Genomic DNA, 23,075 nt, shown 5'->3' with positions numbered 1-23,075 from the left:
CTGAATGATGCTTACAGAATGCTAGCTCGGAAGACCATTTCCAATACACTACTACAACAACAGTATGCCATGATAAAGAAAATGTGAGAGTCAAAATTAATTCTGAGGAAGCGGTTGTGTTGACAATGGATGGGTGGACCTCAACCACAAATGAGAGTTATTTGTTGGTGACAGCACACTACGTTAAAGACCTGGAGCTGGCGTCTTCCCTCCTATAGTGCTTTAAATACGACGAAAGGCACACGTCAGAAAAACTCTGAGAAGAACTGTCACAAGGGAATGAAGCATTCAAGAAAAAGTGAAAGAAGTTCGCAGGCCTGCACGAAGCTGAAAAAGATGGAGGAACAGTTAAAAGAGGCAGTTCTGACACTAAAACAGGACACTGTTACAAGATGGAATTCAACCTAATATATGCTGCGAAGAATAATCGAAGTTAAGAATTCCCTAATGACAGTTATAACTCTGAATTATCCGGATCTTCCAGATCTGACTGCAGAGGACATTGCAAGTGTAACACAAGCCTGTGGCCTGTGACCTGTTGAAAGTTTTCAAAGACTGCACCGACAGTCAAGTGAAAATGTTGTCACTGCTTCTAAAGTTATACTCCTTAGTCGCTCGTTGAAAAAATGGTGTTGCAGGTTTGTTAATGACACTGAAATTCATGTAGACGTGCAACAGATGGCCGAAAAGTTAGCTGAAAACCTAAAACGACGATTTCTAAATATAGAGGAGAACTCCATTTTCGCAGAAGCAACTTCATTGGATCCCCGGTTCAAATTACATGGTTTTTTCTGATATGGTGAAATTTTTTGAGATGGTGAGATTAAACCTGACCAGGCACTGTGAGAAATTTGTGACGAAAACATCCACTGCTAATGCAACAATCTCAGTTCCAACCACTGAATCTACTTCTAGTCTCTAGCTCGAATTTGATGAAGTGTTTTCCAGGCTGCAGAGTAGTCCACACCTGAGAGCTGCTGCAGTAGTGGAAGTGGACAAATATTTACAAGAGCCCCTGCTACGGACAAGGAAATCCACTTCAGTGGTGGTGCGAACGGCTGTCAGTATACCCCTCGCTCTTTGAACTTGCAAAAATACGACTGTGTATTGTTGCAACCTCCACGCCGTGTGAAAGAGTGTTCTCGAAGGCAGGACACCCTATAACTGACAGAAGAAATCGCCTGACAGGAAAAAAAGTGGAACAAATCATGTTTTTAAACGGAAATCTCTGAACATTCACCAAATCCGTTGATATTTATTCATAAATATATATGTATTTTTTAAATTTAATTAGGCCAAACCTCAAATTGACATTTAGTGTAAGTATTTCGATAATGTGTACGAGATAAACATTCCTACATGAACGATTATCTTTTAAGCGTGGATTCCACGCATGCTTCAGTTCCAGACCTTCAATGTAAGCATTTTATTTTCATGTTGGCTATGCCTACTCACACAACCAGTCTCTTCGTTTGTATCTTTAATATTCATTTGTCTGCAAGCGCTGCCAACAGTAGGCTACCCGTAGACGCGAAGTATAACTGCACAAATAGTCACGGGTAATGATTTCAGCACTGTAGGATCAACTGACGCTCACTTCCCCAACCCCTCGTAAATCTATCGTTTCCCACAAACACCGCGCGATTCGTCGACAGGCAGTAGAGGGAGGAATGAAGCGAAGGGAGAATGAGTGACGTAGAGCCGATGTAGTGCGGTAGGGAGAGGGGAAGAGAGTCAGTGAACTAGAGAAAAGTGTGGAGTGTGCTATCTGTGAAGAGTTTGAAGTACCAGTTCATTGAAATTGAGTGGTTAGTTCACACTTCACTGGAGTGAAGCGTTCATTTGAACGACTCATTCACGAGCTCCCCATCACTAGTTGTTCAGTTGCAGGTGAGCCGCCAGCAGTGGGGATGTGGGGAGAGAAATGGCGGAGTTTTGAAATTTGTAAGACTGGATGTCTTGAACTGCTATATATATTATGACTTTTGTTGACTATTAAGGTAAATACATTGTTTGTTCTCTATTAAAATCTTTCATTTGCTAACTATGCCTATCAGAAGTTAGTGCCTTCTGTAGTTTGAATCTTTTATTTAGCTGGCAGTAGTGGCGCTCGCTATATTGCAGTAGTTCGAGTAACCAAGATTTTTGTAAGGTAAGTGATTTGTGAAACGTATAGGTTAATGTTAGTCGGGGCCATTCTTTTGTAGAGATTTTTGAAAGTCAGATTGCGTTGCGCTAAAAATATTGTATGTCAGTTTAAGCACAGTCATGTACAATTGTTCAAAGGGGACGTTTCATATGTCGACCCTTAGCCGAGGATACCTCACTGGAATCTTCTGATTTTGTTCTTGTAGTTTGTGTAATTAGTGTAGCTATTGTTTATTGCTAGCGCGTAATCATAGAGAGAGTTTCCTTTGTAGTTGTAGTTTTCATTCTTGTACAGTAAAACAGTTGTGGCATGCATGTAGATTTGCACCAAGTATTTCGCAGCTGCGCTTGCAATTAACGAGATATTATTTTCAATGCTATGTTAATGTGTTTTCTTGTTTTGCTCTTCAAATTGTGTTTTTCTGTGTTGTCGTGTGAAATATTGTGACAATATTGGCGTGTGAAAAACGTAATACTAGGCTCCAAAGTAAACTGGGAAATGACAGTGAAGACGAAAGCAGTGTGTTAGCGCCGCCGAGTAATGAATTAACTAATGTTCAAAGTAGTAATTTGGTAATTGTGCATAGGGAAATGGAGCGGGCTGCAAGTAATGGTGTACGCAGTGAAAGAATTAGTGAACAGGGAAGCATTATCGATCGATCGGTCGGCAACAGCTCGCCTCAGGAATCCGAAATGACAGGACACAATCTTGCAAATACTATGCTCGCCGTTTCCTCAAATAAGTCAAGACACATTTTCTGCTTTTCTTAATGCGAATATTGGCTGTTAAAATGCATTGCCGAATAGCACGGAGGATTATGTTTCAGACACAAGTGCATTGTTATTACAATTAATGCAACAAATGGGACAAAAGCTTCAAAAGTTAGACACAATGGAACAAAATCTTCAAAAGTTAGACACAATGGAACAACACCAGAGACAATCACAGCAACAGTTGGACACAGTGGAACAAAATCTTCGGAAGTTAGACACCAAGCTTGAACAAACACGTTAAGATTTAACTCCTGAGTTACATAACATTGAATCGAAATGTCAAAAAGTCTGTAATGACGTAAAAACACAAATTTGTGTGCATTTTCAACCTATTTTTTCGCCGTATGAAAATGCATTACAGAATCACGAAGCAGCCATAAAAGAACTGCAAACCATTGTTCATGAAAATCATGAGACCTTGTGGGCTATAATTGATCCAGTTGCATCTACCGATTCGGTTACGCTACTTGCAAAAACTCAGGAAAACTTAAAGAACACAGTGGATACGATTTAAACACAAATGGACACTCTGAAACTTGGTTCAGAAAAACACACTGAGGAAATAAGTATACTATTGGAGAAAGTAGCCGAACTTTCGGATCAGTTCACTAACTTATCTACAAAGGTACATGATGATCTGAATGACACAAGACCCGTAGCCTTCACTGACACAGAAGAGTATGAACAAATTAGAAAATTCAAACAAAATCAAAATCAAATCAATGCACAGTACAAAAGAGAAATCCGGGAAGTACAAGATCAGTTGACACAGGTAATACAAGAATTACATATTTCAGAGGACACTCGCGCTCCAATACGGGAAGAGGGACACAGAAATACGAAACAGCCACAAAATAATAACACGAGGCACTTCGGAAATTATGAAAGAAATTGGCAAGGTACACCGAATTTTGGGATGGAATCGCTGAAACGAGGTAACAATGACCGATATGCTACTCGCCGACACGATGATTTTGACTATAAGCTGTTTATTACTACACGTAAATTCAAAACATTTAAGAATTCTGGCAACGACATTCATCCACAAGCGTGGCTCCATCAATTCTCTCATTGTTTTCCTCCAAACTGGTCATTAGAGCACAGATTAGAATTTATGTGTGGCTACTTAGAGAATGAACCAGCTGAAAGAATGTGATCGGTCATTCACGATTGTCACAGTGAAGGAGAATTTTATCATGCCTTCCTCTCAAGCTACACAAGACCGAGTAAAACATAGCATCATAATTATGAAACATTTCGAACAATCTGAATTTTCCAGTCTTGTGAAATATTTTGAAGACATGTTGCACAAGAATCAGTACCTGTCAAACCCATACAGCCCGTCAGAACTCATCCCCATTTGCTTAATCAAACTACCTGAACATTTACGACATATTATTTTGGCAGGACGTTGCAAAGATTACATTGAAGCTTTTCAGGGACTGTTACAAGAATTGGAAATTGACGCTGACAATCGCGGAACGCGAAAACAGGAACACAACAATTACAGGTCACATCCGTCGCAATTCCGCGATAGTAACTGGACACGATAAGGCTATTCTCACAACACAAATCGTGACCAAAACAGACAGCACCCATATGACAACCGTTGGCAGAGTAGTAATAATTACAGGGAAAGGTCACCTTTCCGCGGTAGTGACTATCACAGAGACAACCATAGAAACAGACAATATGGGAACAAAAACAATTATTATCAAGGGAGACAGAATAACTTCAGACGCAACAGCTCAGCGTGCAGTTACGATTCAGGGAGAAATTCTCCACCACGTGACCGACAAGAAAGAAACTATGGAATCTACCGACATGACGACAGACGATATGATCGTAACGACAGACCTGAATTGCATCAGAACTGGCGAGATTCAAACAGAGCAGGGCACTCTCGGCAAGGTGAATTTGTAGAAGTTAGGTCTCCTAATCCCAATAACGACGTGCGCCAACAAAGGAACAGACAATAACTCCACCGCAGGCAGCCACGTGCGCCGGCTGGCTCGGCGAAAAATAACATAGACGATAACCTTGAAAAAAATTTTAGCATTCCTTACCGACGTATACAACATGATAATTACTTTCAAGTTGAACCTCTGCGCACTAGGAAGAGTAAAGGATTGCACCACATTTCACTTGTAAAACCGTTTTTGAGAGATAATCTGTTTTTTAATTTAGTCTTTGCCATAAAATTTTTCACTTCACGTTACTATTACTCTTTGTCACACTTACAAACTGTTAACATGCAACTATGTTTTAAAGCTAACTAACTATCCAGTCAAGAACATAGTTAACTTTGAAAAGTAATTGCGAATGCATTGTTATAGTGAACAGACGGCACAGTGGTTAGTTTATGTGACAGCTACGCGATTTTATCACAACGCTACTAATGAGTGACAATTTACAATGTTGCTTTTGCAGTGTTTCTGTTTTATATCTGCACAGTTTTTCTGTATTATTCTGGAAAGTAAAACATGTTTTAGTAGTAACTTTTGTGGTATAGCTACAATGAGACTGCCTTTTCTGTAGCACAACAATACGTTACAGCACAGTACTTTCTTCATCACGACAATAAGCGTAATAACTAAGATATCTATACGCAAAGCATTTCACTTTTGTTTATCATGAGGTAAGTACATTGGCTTCTGCAGAACTTAGCTTTCGGAGGACGATAACTACGACACTTCCACAGAGATTATCTTACAACAAGACGCACATTTAGCGCTACAGGACACGAATTTGAGTGATTAATATTGTACTTGAACCATTTATTTTTCAAGATTTTTGAATTACAAAGAAAGTTTTCCGTGATACGTTGCATTCCGTTGCTGTAATCTGTAACACCTGAGGGTATAATTACATTAATCCTCAGGGGGGTACACGCCTACTTTGTGTATCATGTGTTTGGCAAGCACAAGGAGCCCTAGCTAATATGATATTTGCTTATACAACTTTACACATCAGTACCATATTCCTCTAACACATAAATTACACAGCTATCTGATCATTTAACTGAGAGATAAAAATAATTTTTACTACATCAGTGACACATGTTTACACAATTACACAGTTGGATAACTTCACACTTACGAAATTCTATTTCGTCAGTACTTTGTGAACTGTTCATATTTTTTCGGAACCATTGTGATACTATGGGAGCTCTGAATGATGTATTTGGTATGGGATCATGATTTTAAAGTACATTTGAGGTAGATGACACTATTGAAATGAGCAGAGAATTTTTTTTAGGTTTTGATATTATTGGGGGAAGCTATGACGATTTTGAGAATTGACTGAGATGTTATGATATTATTACGATGACGATATGTATTATGCTGTTGAGGTATGTTTATGATCAATAAGATGATGCTACCATATATGAGGAATTTGATTATGCTACATATTTCATATGATGAAATATTGAAGAAGTGTCGACGAATATGTATATGTATAATAAGGTAAGGAATAATGAGTAGTGGTTAGGGACTCTGCTTTGTGGAAAAGGATGTTGGAAACCAAGAATCGTACTTTAGAATTATGAAATGTATGTACATGTGTGAATGTATCACAATGGCACTGAAAAATTTTTGGACACTGTTGTATTTATAGGATTTTGTTTCTACACATTTGTAACGCAAATTCTCGACCTGTGAAATTTTTTGTATGAGGCTGTCACTGTAGCGCAAACTGCTGTCGTAAATATTTCGGTAGGAGAGTTAAGTGACCTTCACGTAATGCGTGGTGGGCACCCTGCTGCGCGATAGTCGCCTGGGAAATAGCCATTAGTGTGTGCCTTTCAGAGGCACAGGTGGAGAAAAAAAGAGACCGTTAACCTCGCTATTGACATTCCTTTGTAGAAAGCATCGCAAATATGACATGCTCATTGCTTGAAAACATATGATTACTTGTACTTTGTGCTACTTACTGAAATGCTTATGAATTGATTGGAAATATTTGTACATCTGCACACCTGATTATGACAAGTGTCTTTCTAAGAGAATTGAGAGAATTTCTACTAACTTATGAAATGCCTCATGACTACTGAATGATTATTTTATGCTTTACTTTGTACATTGTTGCTTATTTCATTTGATATCTGGTTTCCATCTGTGTTGCAGCATTGGTTTTATAAAATAAAATTAAATGCATTTGCTAATGTCAACACTTTCTGTCAACAGATCTATTAAATAATTATTTTATGTCCACATTCTTCGAAAAAGGAGCACTTGGAAAGGAAAGAACAATAAGAAGGGATTAATAACAGTTACTGCATACATTATTTTCTTTTCAACTACTTGGTAATATTTTTGGTAGAATAACTTCTTGTGGTACACCACTTTAATGATATAGATATTAAGATGTGAATGTACATTTCCCTTATCTGCATTGTTGTTTTTAGTGCACTATTTTTCCTGCATGTGGGTTTGTCATGTTTAGATATAAGTTAATGCATTTGCTGCTGCTGTTTACCAGGCATAGTGCTACTGAATTTCACTTTGTATTACTCTGTTAAGCCAGTTTTACTCCTGATTTATTTTACTTGTTCCTGCACATTGGCTCATATTAGTTGTAATGTTGCATTTTCTCTGTTAATTTAGATTTACTGTAGCTTGTTTTGACAATTTCCATTTTTTTCATTGCTGTTTGTGTTAATTGTTTTGTGCTGCTGCATTGCCTCGTCCCTTAGTTTAGCATCTGAGTTCAGCAGTTTTAAGTTAGCTTAAGAGGGGGTAGACTATATAAGAAACTAACTATGATGGATTAGATGAAATGCATTGAGAAGCTATAAGAAAATGGTTTGGACAAAAAAGTAGTGTACAGTGGAGAAAAACTATTTTTGAAAGAGGATGTGAACAGAATACAGAAAGCATGCTTGGATAGTATTTTTTTTTTTTTTTTTTTTTTTTTTTTTTTTTTTTTTTTTTTTTTTTTGGCTGGAGCAAATGTCGAAATAAGAGGGACGATCTATGGAATGAAGTTTTGGGTTGGACTGCAGTACTGTGTTATCCCACTACATGTTTGTGTACCCTTGTGTATTTGTTTTCTTCCTGTCTCTGTGTACTGTTTCATAGAATTTTTTTCTCTTCTAATACTAAGCTACATTCACTATGATGAGGAATACTGTTATCCTCAAATATAATTGGCATTAATAATAAGGTTTTTACTTTGTAAAGATGTTTAGACATTCTTTATTCTGTTTTGTTGTAATGCTCATGTGTGAAGTTGAGGTTTCAAAAGTTATTCTGATCTTTTATGTATGTACTTATGTCATAATTCTTGTAACTCTGATGTACATGTTTATTTCTATTCTTTTGTAAAGCCTGTTTTACTACAAATGTTATCTGTATTGTTATATTCTTTAGTGATGTACTTTGTACCTTTGTTTTTGTATTCTTATGCTATAAAATTGTAATTGACACCAGTTCATCAGATTAAGTAAGTTGTAAGTTACATTTCACTGCACACGTTTCTGTTGGTCATAGTATATGGACAATATGTGAGAAGTATGGACTGTTAGTGTTTGCACGTGTGTTAATAATTCAGCAAGGGACTGGATAACAGCATTTCTGGTTCTAAGGACAATTCCCAAAACTTTGTGAGTGCACAAGTGGTGGTTTATGGACTTGCTATATTGTCTGCAAGACTCTTCGATGGTGATTGTGCACCTGCACAGTCGCAACAGATGGTTGCTGGCCGTCTCTACAAGGACTACAGTGGGTCTGCATCTTTGATGACCCACCAATACCATTATTTCTACAAGGACCACAGTGGGTCTACACCTTTGATGACTCACCAATACCATTATTTCTACAAGGACTGCAGTGGATCTGCACCTCTGGTGTCCCACCAATAACATAATCTCTACCAGGACTACAGTGGGCCTGCTCTGTGATGACCTACCTACCAATATTCTTCAAAACCTCGACTGACTCTGCTGTGTGTTTGCTCTGTTGTGGCCCATTACCTGTCTGCATGTCAAGAGTCAGCACTGTCTTTCCGTTGGAAGGACAACACTACTTCAAGACTGTGTGGAAATCCACTACTTCCATGTGCATTCTCTTTTACTACTCAGACTTTGAGAAAAACAGTGCTATTTTACTGTGATGAACGGTCAGGACTGTCTTTACGGACTGTGAGAAAATTTTAGCTTTTGACCAACATTGTATCAATAAGTGTGTGCATTTGATATCTTTGTTATTGTAATTATGAAAAATTTTATCAAATCATTATTGACCACTGCCCAGAACAATTTGAAAATTTTTTTGTGGGGAGCATGGGGGCTATGTAAGTAGGCTGTTTAGGTTTTCATATTGGTAACACCTCGTAGTGCTCTGTATGAAAATCACTGGCTGTGCTGCGTGCAGTCTGTGGCTAGTTTGCATTGTTGTCTGCCATTGTAGTGTTGGGCAGCTGGATGTTAACAGCGTGTAGCTTTGCGCAGTTGGAGGTGAGCCGCCAGCAGTGGTGAATGTGGGGATAGAAATTGCACAACACATTTAAATGTAATAACAGTTACTCTTATTGATAAAATAATCATCTGCTAACACAGACACACAACACTTCGTTAGGTTATTACAGTGTCACGACAGTGGTGTTGCTGAGGGTGGCAGAAGTCTCAAAACCTTAACATAGCTATTCTGTTCGGTGCTAACAACATACTAATTTATCTAGGTTACCAATTAATAAGAACATCGGTACCTATACGGCGCTATATGCTGCCCCACAATGTCTGTATAGGCTCTTGAGCAAAAAATGTTTGACGGTTAGTGTTCGAAACTATGTTAGTGAGTAAGGAGACATCTTCAAAACTACTGCTCAACATTTTACTCTTTTGTTAGATAGGTTTGTGCTAGAGGTATGTAATCTTCATGTTGGAGAGATTTTTTTGAAAAATCTCAATATTTGGGACAGTCTTTGCTTTAACAATTAGTATGGTTCGAGTCTTCAAATTTCAAATCCCAATTTTTGCAGCATTTATTACTCTGTTGGTATATACACATTGAAGTATAGACCAGCATAGAAAGCAGTACTAAGAAAAGCATGAAAATGCTTGTTATTCGATCTCGTGACAGGACTGACTTGGCAGGTCATGAAATGTATTCACAATTGCGGATGTGGACTACTATCGGATGTATAATGTAATGACGGCAATGAAATTTTGTGCCTGACCGGGACTCGAATCCGGATTTCGCGCTTATCGCGGGTGGTTGCCTTAACATTTGGCTATCCGTGCACTATTCGCGAGTGTTCACAACCTCTACTCTTACATCCATTACGTATATTCCAGTAGAGGGAAAACATTCTTACTCAAAAGTCGCTTGCCCGTTGTGGGCGGATAAATACGATATTGCAGAGTCTTTGTTATTCCGAATTACGACACAAAGTTCCTTCGGACATGCATCCACCCACGCCGGACGAGCGACTTTCAAGTAAAAATATCTCCCCTGTACAGGAATGTACATAATGGATGTAATAGTACAGGTTGTGGACACATGGTTGATGACTTATGTAAGTTTGGGTCTGGCGATAAGTTGTGCACAGATAGCCAAATACTAAGGCGACCGCTCGCGATAAGCCGGAAATCCGGGTTCTTCGGTGGACCGCACATTTTTCGTAGCTGGAAGCATCTTATTGAACCAAACAGTGCTTATAATTCCTGACTTCCCTTGAATGCCAAGTCGTCTGACGTTCCGGAAATATTAATTGAACTGAGCCACAGGTTTCATCAAAAAGGAAGTACACAACTAAAATCAGACTACCGATCTTCTGATTGACCGATCAGGATATGAAGTTTAATAGATGTTTCCTAGTGTTTTTGTTTCGCAGAGTGCATTAGGTTACTGGCCACAGGAGATGGGATGGAGTGCCGGTATGCGCATTGGGGAAACGTTTAACGAAGTATGTTGTTTCAGAATGGACATTCATTCACGAAATGGAGCACACTCCTAAACTCCATTATACACCTATCACATATAAAATCCTACCACTATGGTTGTTTCATTGTATTAACCATCATTATTCATCGAGGATTAACTTGACTAAGGAACGCAACACGGACGCACATGTGCAGATACACAAAGATTCAAACATTCACAGAACAACTGAAGACAAAATTCACCATTATACAACAAAAGTAGAATCGTCAAAACTGGGTTGTGACTCGCGTCATAAAAAAATACGAAACTTAATCGGATCGCCACGCATGACCTGAATCGTAACTGAATAATGAACAAATTGGGCCCCATCTGACTCTAATTAAACGGTAGTAAAATTATCATTTGCTAGAACCCCAGAATGCTTCTAACAAATTACGTTAAAATTAAAGAAAGTTACCAACACGAAAATCTGAACTAACTCCCATACAAAATCATCGCCTAATTTCCCAGAGAAGCGGCACATCACACTCACCTGCTCCCAGAACTGCGACAGACTAACTCTGCAGAATTCAGCCTGCCTCACCCATTCGATAAGACGAATTTTTTGGTGGTACTGGAATTCTCCCATTCAAATGACAGAAGAGACAACAGCTGTTTTCCTCGTTCAAAATTTTCCATCGTTTCAACAATTAAAAGTTGAACGATCGCGTGCCTTGCACATGTGTCTGAAGGAACCTATCATGAGGCTGCACGTTTTGAAAACCCAGAGAGATAAGATGTCGCCAGATCAGCGCGTGAAGCCGACTTCCAAATTAAACTCAACGACCGTTCCCAGGTCTTCACTACAAAGCTGAACCAAGAAAGTCTCCCTGAATTCATGAAAGGTATATATTTGCAAATGGTCCCACGTTGATACAATACAGCAATCATCCACGTTTAGGAAAGATGGATAAAGGTACAGTCGTGCTCAAAAGTATCCGAACGACCTGAATTGCATTTCGCCTGATTCGCATGCAACCCACATAACGCAGCTGTCTAGCAGGTCCTCTAATCGCTCCCAGGTATAGTCGTTTGACTATTGAAAATGGTTCCAACAAGTCACCACTAGAAAACACTGCTCTGTATCGCAATATCTCAAGACGTAAAGTAATACTACGATACGACAAATATCAGGAAACACCTTATCACAGATAAGACTGTCCTTAAGGCTTGTAAACTCACATTTATTACAGTAAATGACATACCTGAAATGTTACCACTGTCATTCTTACGTCAGATAGGTAATGCACGTAGTAAGTTCGTCGTGTTCATGATTTCCTCTTCAAAGTAAAATAACATACTTATTATTTAACACAAAAAGACATTAATAATTTAAGTTATTCACCAGCAGCTAGTTGAGAATATGTATGAACTTCAAATGAGACGACGAACCGTCTCGTTCTGCATATGGATTCAAACCCAGGTCATGCAGACTACGCAAAGATTTCGTGACTGACGGAAACTAACAGTCATTCCTGACTAGGCATACAGAGAGTGATATACCTCGATTTTAGACAGTGTCAGTTAGCAAATACCAACTTTAAATTACATAACGTTAACATTTTTAACGAACGCGAATTCCTACCGAGCATCTATTGTCCACGTTAACGAACTACGACAGATGTTAAATGTTGCCTCTTGACACGTAACTTACCTGAAATGCTGTGAGGTAAAGATTTGTGTTGGACAAAGATTCGAACCCAGAACCTAATCGGATTGATATCGAAGATTAATCAACTGTGACATATCTGATTTTTTCGGCAGTAGCTAGATGTTTTAACTGAAATAACGAGAAGAAAAATTAATTTTTTTTATTCCCAGGATTCCAACCCGGCACTTATCGCTGTTATATTATAGAGAATACGAACGTTAAATGTGGGTTTCTTACAGCAGCAGCGACATGTGAGCATGTTTGAACTAGAAATTAAATGAAGAGTTCAGTGCTGACTGGGAATCGAACCCCACACGTATCGTTGTTGACTAGTCACGAAGAGACGCAAGCTACAGAATTTTTCTCCACCAGCAGCTCGGAATAACATCCTTGAACTTACAGTGCTCTTGAAAATAGTTCTGTGTCTCACTGGGAGTGAAAAACGTCAGATATCGTTAGTGCTGACAACGAATGAAAATACATTAAAAATCAAAATTATTATCCACCAGCAGATAGGTGTTCTCATGCTAGAGCTTGATAATACATAATGAAAACTTTAGTGCCGGGCCAGGATTCGAACCGATTCACGCACAATAAGTGGAGATGTTGAGGAATCTGCTGTTCTGAACAAATTTTAGTCGAGCTGTATTGTCACGAAGTGATCAAATTCCGCGTTAAGGGCTGTCTGAGTTGCATTCCCAGTTGAGAACCAATTTTATCGACATACACAAGCTCCAATAAAAGATGGAATAAGTGTCCTGTGACCCTTCATAGCGTCTGTTTCGTCACTACAAATAAATAACACAGTCTTAGTCTGTATGAAACGGTTTTAACGATTGTTCACCGTGTGTGTAATGCATTGAAGAGGTGTGATCGTTTCTGAAAGAAAACTACCTGACAATAAGGTCAGAACAGAATAAGGTACGTCGAATAGCTTGGAAATGCAACGTTGCTGATCTATACTGAGGTGACTAAAGTCTTGGGATAGCGATATGCACCTATAAAGATGGTGGTAGTATCGCGTGAGCAAGGTATAAAGGGACATTTGCATTGACGGAGCTGTCATGTATACTCAGGCTGTCATCTCTTCTCAGGTGATCCATGCGAAATGGTTTTCGAAGTGGTTGTGGCCACACGACGGGAATTAACAGACTTAGAACGCAGAACGGTAGTTGGAGCTGGACGCATGCGACATTTCATTTCGGAAATCGCTGGGGAATTAAATAATCGGAGTTCCACTGTGTCAGGAGTGTGCCGAGAGTGCCAGACTTCAGGCATTGTCTTTCACGACGGACAACGCAGTCGCCAGCGACCTTCACTAAACGATCGAGAGCAGCGGCATTTGAGTAGAGCCATCGGTGGTAACAGGCAAGCGACACTGCGTGAAGTTACAGAAGACATCAACGTGGGACGTACGACGAACGTATCCGTTAGCGACTCTCACCGATCACCGGCAACGCTATAAGTTTTAACACGGAAGTAACGTTGATTCATGAATACGCTTTACAGAGATGGTCATCTTGAAATGCGATGTTTATTTCTGGCAAGGAATATGAAATTAAATTAAGGCTGTGTAACACACTTTAAGACAAAAAAAAATGACGCAGCACGGAAGTGTTGCCCGAATTGGACGGAAGTTGGTAGATGTGATGTATATGTACGCAAATGATTACAATTTCAGAAAAATAGGACAGTTTATTCAGAAGAAAGAGTTTCACAAACTGAGCAAGTTAATAACGCACTGGATCACCTCTGGCCCTTACGCAAGCAATTATTCGGCTTGGCATTGATTGACAGAGTTGTTCGATGCTCTCCTGAGGGATGTCGTACCAAATTCTGTCCAACTGTTGCGTTAGATCAATACCCGAGATGGTTGGAGGGCCTTGCCCACATTGCTCCAAACGTTCTCCATTGAGGAGACATACGGAGTGTTACGAATGGTCCGCCATTTAACGAGCAGTACTTGGAGACCCGCTGCCAACTTACAGCGCCCTTTCAAAGCTAGGGCATTTGGAGGTATGAATCAAAAAATGGTCTTCAGTCACAGCTTTTCGTGTTTTAAGAGGTGCATTCAAGTTCTAAGGCCTCCGACTTTTTTTCTAATTAACTACTCACCCGAAATCGATGAAACTGGCGTTACCTCTCGACGAAATCGCCCTGCAGACATACACATTTTTCACAACGCTGACGCCATGATTCCATGGCAGCGGCGAAGGCTTCTTTAGGAGTCTGTTTTGACCACAGGAAAATCGCTGAGGCAATAGCAGCACGGCTGGTGAATGTGCGGCCACGGAGAGTGTCTTTCATTGTTGGAAAAAGCCAAAAGTCACTAGGAGCCAGGTCAGGTGAGTAGGGAGCATTAGGAATCACTTCAAAGTTGTTATCACGAAGAAACTGTTGCGTAACGTTAGCTCGATGTGCGGGTGCGTTGTCTTGGTGAAACAGCACACGCGCAGCCCTACCCGGACGTTTTTGTTGCAGTGCAGGAAGGAATTTGTTCTTCAAAACATTTTCGTAGGATGCACCTGTTACCGTAGTGCCCTTTGGAACGTAATGGGTAAGGATTACGCCCTCGCTGTCCCAGAACATGGACACCATCATTTTTTCAGCACTGGCGGTTACCCGAAATTTTTTTTGTGGCGGTGAATCTGTGTGCTTCCATTGAGCTGACTGGCGCTTTGTTTCTGGATTGAAAAATGGCATCCACGTCTCATCCATTGTCACAACCGACGAAAAGAAAGTCCCATTCATGCTGTCGTTGCGCAACATGCCATACGGGCAGCCATGTGGTCGTCCGTCAGCATTCGTGGCACCCACCTGGATGACACTTTTCGCATTTTCAGGTCGTTATGCAGGATTGTGTGCACAGAACCCACAGAAATGCCAACTCTGGAGGCGATCTGTTCAACAGTCATTCGGCGATCCCCCAAAACAACTCTCTCCACTTTCTCGATCATGTCGTCAGACCGGCTTGTGCGAGCCCGAGATTGTTTCGGTTTGTTGTCACACGATGTTCTGCCTTCATTAAACTGTCGCACCCACGAACGCACTTTCGACACATCCATAACTCCATCACCACATGTCTCCTTCAACTGCGATGAAATTCAGAAAACGAATGATTGCACGCTGTTCAAGTAAGGAAAACGTCGCCATTTTAAGTATTTAAAACAGTTCTCATTCTCGCCGCTGGCGGTAAAATTCCATCTACCGTACGATGCTGCCATCTCTGGGACGTATTGACAATGAACACGGCCTCATTTTAAAACAATGTGCATGTTTCTATCTCTTTCCAGTCCGGAGAAAAAAAATCGGAGGCCTTAGAACTTGAATGCACCTCGTATTACGTACACGATGCATTTCGGACCCGATGGGTCCATCGTCAGGTGTAATTTGTCTTAATATATGGTTTACTTTTGCTCTTGATGACGTGAAATGCACATTCCTGTCCCGAAAAGGTTTGATGTTATATTATGAATTTCTTAAGTCAAACGCGGAAAATATGTGCGAAATAGTGGAAAAGATTAACAGTGTAAACTTAGCACGTCATCCAAGAAACCCGTTTTCAACATTTTAGCGCCGTTTTACACTGTTCATCTTTTCCACTGTTTCGCACATGCTTTCCGCGTTTGACTTACGAAATTCATAACCTAAAATCAAACATTTTCATGACAGGGATATGCATTTCACCTCATTCAAGAGAAAAAGTTAAGCATGTATTAAGACAAATTACACCTGATGATGGACCCTCAGGGTCCGAAATGCATCGTTAATAAAACACGAAAAGCTATGACTGAATGGGTTTTTGTGCATACGTCCAGTGTATTGAATACAGTCACGTTTGAAGCTACGAAACATGGATACAATTAATTAGTCCATTTGGGGCTCATTTATGTGGTTTACCATTTAATAATAAGATCGATACGTATGTGTCCCGACATGCCGCCCCACAATGTCAGTATTTATTTGGCGACCACTACTCTTGTTGTGAATGATTGTCGCGGCCTGTGACACGTTTCCTTTCTGCACAAACTTCCGCTAGTTCGTCGCTGACCGGTTGTCGTTTTATACCTGCAGCCATACAATAAAGCAATTGCGATGGATGGTTACTTCGAAAATTTTGCTAGCTCTGAAGACTTCTATCCTGGCCTGACCTTATCATGAGTTCGCTTTTCTCCAACCTGAATGTTAATGCTGCTAGCATAGAGGGGACGGAGAGAATATGGAAACACCAAAAAAGCAACACATTACCGTGCCCAAAACGACGTAGGAAACCCATTGGCAGTTACAACAGCTTCCAGTCGCCTAGGTATAGATAAACATAGGTCCTGTATTAGTTTCAAGCGAATCTTATATCATTCTTTCCGCAAAATAATGGAAAGTTCAGGTCGATAGCGATCACGCAGACTTCTCTCCAAATTAAACCACAAAGATTTAATAATGTTGAGATTTTTTGAGTGTGGTGGCCAAGGGTGATGCAACAATCTATTCCCGAGCTCACAAAATCAGTACTGGATAACGCGAGCTATGTGAACAGGAGAACACAGTATCAACACTGGGGATCAAATGTTCAGAGGTTCCATGTCCTCTTTTGCACGTCGACTCTCATTTTCATCAATTTTATTAAAGTTCTATGTCATTTTGTACTGAGAGCTCAAAAAATACTCTTCACTTGATTCCTATACATGTTGGGTTACTTCCCTGGGTGGCCTGTGCGAGGTATGCATCGGAGGACGTGGCACACGGCACTTCCGGTTGAGGGCTGCACTTCCCTGAATTCTGAGGGGTTCGTAAAATAGGCTTAAGCGCCTGGCGGAACGACTGATGTCCGTCGAGTTTCGCGTATTGTGTGCAGGGCGAAACGACCTGCGAGGCGTCTGAGTTTAGCCGCAGTTTATGTGTTTACCAAAAATGGCTCTGATCACTATGGGACTCAACATCTTAGGTCATAAGTCCCCTAGAACTTAGAACTACTTAAACCTAACTAACCTAAGGACATCACACACACCCATGCCCGAGGCAGGATTCGAACCTGCGACCGTAGCAGTCCCGCGGTTCCGGACTGCAGCGCCAGAACCGCTCGGCCACCGCGGCCGGCATGTGTTTACCGTTTTGGGGCGTCCGGAACGAAGATTCCTGGCACCGACTGACTGCATTGTTCTCTTTATCCTCAGAATACTTGTGGACCGTTCCCTACTGGGTACGACTATCTGGCACCGGATGGACGGTGGTCCAGGCATGTTGTTTCGGTGGTCCAGGCATGTTGTTTTCATAGCCGGTCAAACTGCAAGTTCAGTGTCCTCAGCTGAATAGCAGAAGCACGATTGGTCAACTTAAACTGAGGCTGGTAGACGTCATAAAGTCTTGCTCGGAATTGGAGGGAACGGTCGCTATTGGCGCAATTAATGTTCTCAGACAGTGTGGGGGAATTTTGGAATCAGAACTGAATGCTGATTCGCGGTTTTCGAGGAGAGTAGGGAGTAGAGAAATGTCGGCTGCATTCTTGCGTTGCGTGGGCAGTGGATTTGGGATCTGATCTTCGTCGGAGTCAGACGCTCTTACGACTTGGTCGCTCTTTTTTCGGAAGAAGTTAGAATTTTCGGACGGCCTTCGAGGCCAGGGGTTGACACAGAGTTGCTGCACGGCAGCCTACATCATCAGGACGCTGCCTACCGACGACGTGCTGCAGATTTCAGTACTGGTACAGTATTTTGCGGCTCCGGCATTGTAGGACCTTATCAACTTTATACTGAATCCCTCAGCAGCACGCGCCCTCGCTATGCTACAAGTCCACCTTGCTTGTACTCCATGTGATCTCATTTGAGCTCTCACTAGTAATAGCGATACTGCTACATAGTCGGAAGATTAATATTTGATTCATTAGGACCTCCAGTCATTATCATAAATCTATTGCATCACAGAGAGTAGAAGCCCCTTGTTCTTGAGCCAACTCTTGTTCTCATAATATTTCAGTATACCCTATCCTTTAACTTACTGTTTGTGTCGACAGCCATGTGCATTCATGTTCTGACGTATAATAAATCTCATTGTAATATTTAATCCGCATATCATTTATTAGATATATGCAGAATCCCATTTTCTGTTGCTTATTCTGATAAAGTTCTCTTTTTTTGAGTAGATGACGATTTTTATTAAATTATTGTGAGTGAGCTCTCCTTATTTTCCCAACTAACAGGATCCACCATCATTTCCTTCCTTTACTATTGTGCTCGTAATTAATTAGCTGGTAGATGAGGAGGGGGTCGAGTGCATGTCTCGTTCTCATGCAAAATTCGTCTGAATTAAAGAGGCACAAACTCTTCTCCACCCCGGCACCTCGCAACGTTATACTATGGAATGGGTCAGATCAGCCAAAATTATCACATAATACTTGACAGTAATGCAAAATCGCAGAGTAATCATGGGTCCCATGGGATACTACGATATGGCTGCCCAGGTCATCACTAAACCCCCTGCCATTTTTTACTCTTGGGACGTAAACTCGGACAGAATCTAGAAACATTGTAACACAAGACTCATGCGACCGAATGACTTTCTTCCATCGCTCCATAGTTTACGTTTCATTTCTTCGGCACCGCGTTTGCTTGTTACACCCATTTGCATCACTGATGAGTTAGCTCCAAATTCCAGGTAGCCCCACAATATCGTGTTGTTTTAGAGCGAACAGAGTTTGCGAGTGCGACATTCAGTTCTGCTTAGACTTTAGCAGCTGTCGTCCTGTTACCTTTCGTCACAGTCCTGTTCAACGAAATGAAATGATTGTGTCGCATTGTTGGCCAGAATGCCTCATCCAGGTAAGTTCGGCTGCCGGGGGCGATTCTTATTTCAGTCGACGTCACATTGGGTGACTTGCGTGGCGGTGAGGAGGATGGAATGATGAGGACAGTCCACGAGCGGGGAAAATCTCCAGCCAGGCCGGCTGTCGCACCCTGACCCGCTGGATGGTAGGCAACCACGTTACCACTCAGCTAAGCACGCCAACAGTCCTCTATCACGATCAATGAACTCACACTTTCGTCCGGGTTATGACTTAGCGGATGATGTTTTTCCGCTCTCACTGCATGCAGTATAAATCTTCGATGCGGTGCCTCTTTAAACACAAAACACTTCGTCTACCTCGGTTACGGAAGCACCCATCACATGAGCATCAACGATTTAGATGGCGCCCACGTAATGCACTCAAAACTGCATAGAATACTATTCCGACCACCACTGGCACCTGTGACGTACTGAGGACATTGCACAGGTGCCGGTAGTGATCAGATACAACTCGCAGGCATGGCTGGTATATGCATTTATGTTCAGGCACGCATTTCGTGCTGTGTTAGCATATTTTTGTCCAATCTTCGTACTTCAGTGTATGAAGTGACGCGAAACTGTCGAGCTGCTGTTGTGGTCTTCAGCGCAAAGACTGGTTTGATGCAGCTCTCCATTCTGCTCTATCCTGTGCAAGCCTCTTAATCTCCGAGTTAAATGCTGCAACCTACATCCTTCTGCATCTGCTTAGTGTACGGATCTCTTGATGTCCCTCTACGATGTTTACCCTCCTCCCTTCCCTCCAATACTAAACTGGTGATCCCTTGCTGTATCAGAATGTGTCCCACCAATCGTTCTCTTCTTCTAGTCAAGTTGTGCCACAAATTCCTCTTCTCCCCAGTTCTACTCTGTATCTTGTCATTAGTTACGTGATCTGCCCATCCGATCTTCTGCACTGTTCTGTAGCACCAGATTTCAAGAACTTTTATTGTCGAGTTGTCTAGACTGTTTATCGTCTGTGTTTCACTTCCACACATAGCTACACGCCATACAAATACTTGTTAACTCTACATTAACAAATCCCTCTTCTTCAGAAAAGTTTTCCTTGTCATCACCAGTGTACATTTTATGTTCTCTCCACTTTGGCCATCATCAGTTATTTTGCTGCCCAAATAGAAAAACTTATCTACTACTTTAAGTGTCTCATTTCCCTGTCTATTCCCACAGCATCACCTGATTTAGTTCGACTACATTCAATTATCCTCGTTTTGCTTTTGTTGATGTTCATCTTATATCCTCTTTTCAGGACACTGTCCATTTCATTCAATTGCCATTCCAAGACGTCTGTCTGTGACAGAATTACAATGTCACCGGCTAACCTCAAAGTTTTTATTTGTTTTCTCTGGACTTTAATTCTTACTCCAAATTTTCCCTCTGTTTCCTTTAATGCTTGCTCAATACACGATCTGTATATTGAGCTATTTATGTGTTAAGTTAATTATTATATTTTAAAATTATGATTAAATATTTGTTTTCATCACCTTCATACTAAAAATGGGAAGAAATAAATTCTGCATTTAATTACTTAAAATTATTTGTCGCCTAATGTGCGCGACTAGTTGTGTTTTGTAATATGCATATTGCGTTCTGTAAGTACGATTTTCACAAACATACTTAATGTTGCGATATGCCTTTCCAACTCGTCTATAGATGGTAATAATTGATGTTCCTTAACTGGGAACAGCAGCTGCCATTTTTACAACTTTTCAATTTTTTTCTTTCCTGCTGACTAATTTACACTAATCAACAGAATTCAATTATTCAGCGAAATTACTCCGTTAGAGTGGTGAAAGCGCTGGAAGAAGTATGTGCAGTAGTACTTAAACACTCCGATAGATGTTGTAGTAGCGATGTAGCACATACATGGAGATTAACCGCAGGTTGGAAACGGAATGCAAACGTAAGCGGCATAAGGGAGTCAAATGAAATCATCTTTGGTATCTTTTTCCCCTTTTCAACGGAAGCATCCCGCCAATTTTGTAATTGGATTTAGGGAAAGTAACCTAAATTTTGTTAGACCGGGCGAAGGAAGAATTGGAGGCTTCTGCAGAGAGGAGGGTAAATCTGTACAATACAAGGAACGATAAGTGATATAAGTAGTTGATCAATTTTGTTGTTAGTAGATTTGGCACAACTTACATTACTATATTGTCGGGTTATCCTCCACAAGCCATATGACAAAATATGTTACACGAGTTTCTCTGTCAAAGCAGTCATAGTGTTAAGTAGGCTGTTTAGGTTTTTATGTTGGTAACGCCAAGTAGCGCTCTATATGAAAATCACTGACTATGCTGTGTGCAGTCTGTGGCTGGTTTGCATTGTTGGAATAGTCGCCATTGCAGTGTTGGGCTTTTGGATGTGAACAGCGCGTAGCGTTGCGCAGTTGGAGGTGAGCCGCCAGCAGTGGTTGATGGGGGGAAAGAGATGGAGTTTTGAGAGCGGATGATCTGGACGTGTGTCCATCAGAGAGAGTAAATTTATGAGACTGGATGTCATGAACTTATATATATATATATATATATATATACAGGGTGTTTCAAAAATGACCGGTATATTTGAAACGGCAATAAAAACTAAACGAGCAGCGATAGAAATACACCGTTTGTTGCAATATGCTTGGGACAACAGTACATTTTCAGGCACACAAAACTTTTGAAATTACAGTAGTTACAATTTTCAACAACAGATGGCGCTGCGGTCTGGGAAACTCTATAGTACGATATTTTCGACATATCCACCATGCGTAGCAATAATATGGCGTAGTCTCTGAATGAAATTACCCGAAACCTTTGACAACGTGTCTGGCGGAATGGCTTCACATGCAGATGAGATGTACTGCTTCAGCTGTTCAATTGTTTCTGGATTCTGGCGGTACACCTGGTCTTTCAAATGTCCCCACAGAAAGAAGTCACAGGGGTTCATGTCTGGCGAATAGGGAGGCCAATCCACGTCGCCTCCTGTATGTTTCGGATAGCCCAAAGCAATCACACGATCATCGAAATATTCATTCAGGAAATTAAAGACGTCGGCCGTGCGATGTGGCCGGGCACCATCTTGCATAAACCACGAGGTGTTCGCAGTGTCGTCTAAGGCAGTTTGTACCACCACAAATTCACGAAGAATGTCCAGATAGCGTGATGCAGTAATCGTTTCGGATCTGAAAAATGGGCCAATGATTCCTTTGGAAGAAATGGCGGCCCAGACCAGTACTTTTTGAGGATGCAGGGACGATGGGACTGCAACATGGGACTTTTCGGTTCCCCATATGCGCCAGTTCTGTTTATTGACGAAGCCGTCCAGGTAAAAATAAGCTTCGTCAGTAAACCAAATGCTGCCCACATGCATATCGCCGTCATCAATCCTGTGCACTATATCGTTAGCGAATGTCTCTCATGCAGCAATGGTAGCGGCGCTGAGGGGTTGCAACATTTGAATTTTGTATGGATAGAGGTGTAAATTCTGGCGCATGAGACGATATGTGGACGTTGGCGTCATCTGGACCGCAGCTGCAACACGGCGAACGGAAACCCGAGGCCGCTGTTGGATCACCTGCTGCACTAGCTGCGCGTTGCCCTCTGTGGTTGCCGTACGCGGTCGCCCTACCTTTCCAGCACGTTCATCCGTCACGTTCCCAGTCCGTTGAAATTTTTCAAACAGATCCTTTATTGTATCGCTTTTCGGTCCTTTGGTTACATTAAACCTCCGTTGAAAACTTCGTCTTGTTGCAACAACACTGTGTTCTA

The sequence above is a fragment of the Schistocerca cancellata genome, chromosome 8 (genome assembly GCF_023864275.1).
Source record: "Schistocerca cancellata isolate TAMUIC-IGC-003103 chromosome 8, iqSchCanc2.1, whole genome shotgun sequence".
Classification (NCBI taxonomy): Eukaryota; Metazoa; Arthropoda; class Insecta; order Orthoptera; family Acrididae; genus Schistocerca; species Schistocerca cancellata.
Note: the sequence above shows the minus strand (reverse complement) of the source record.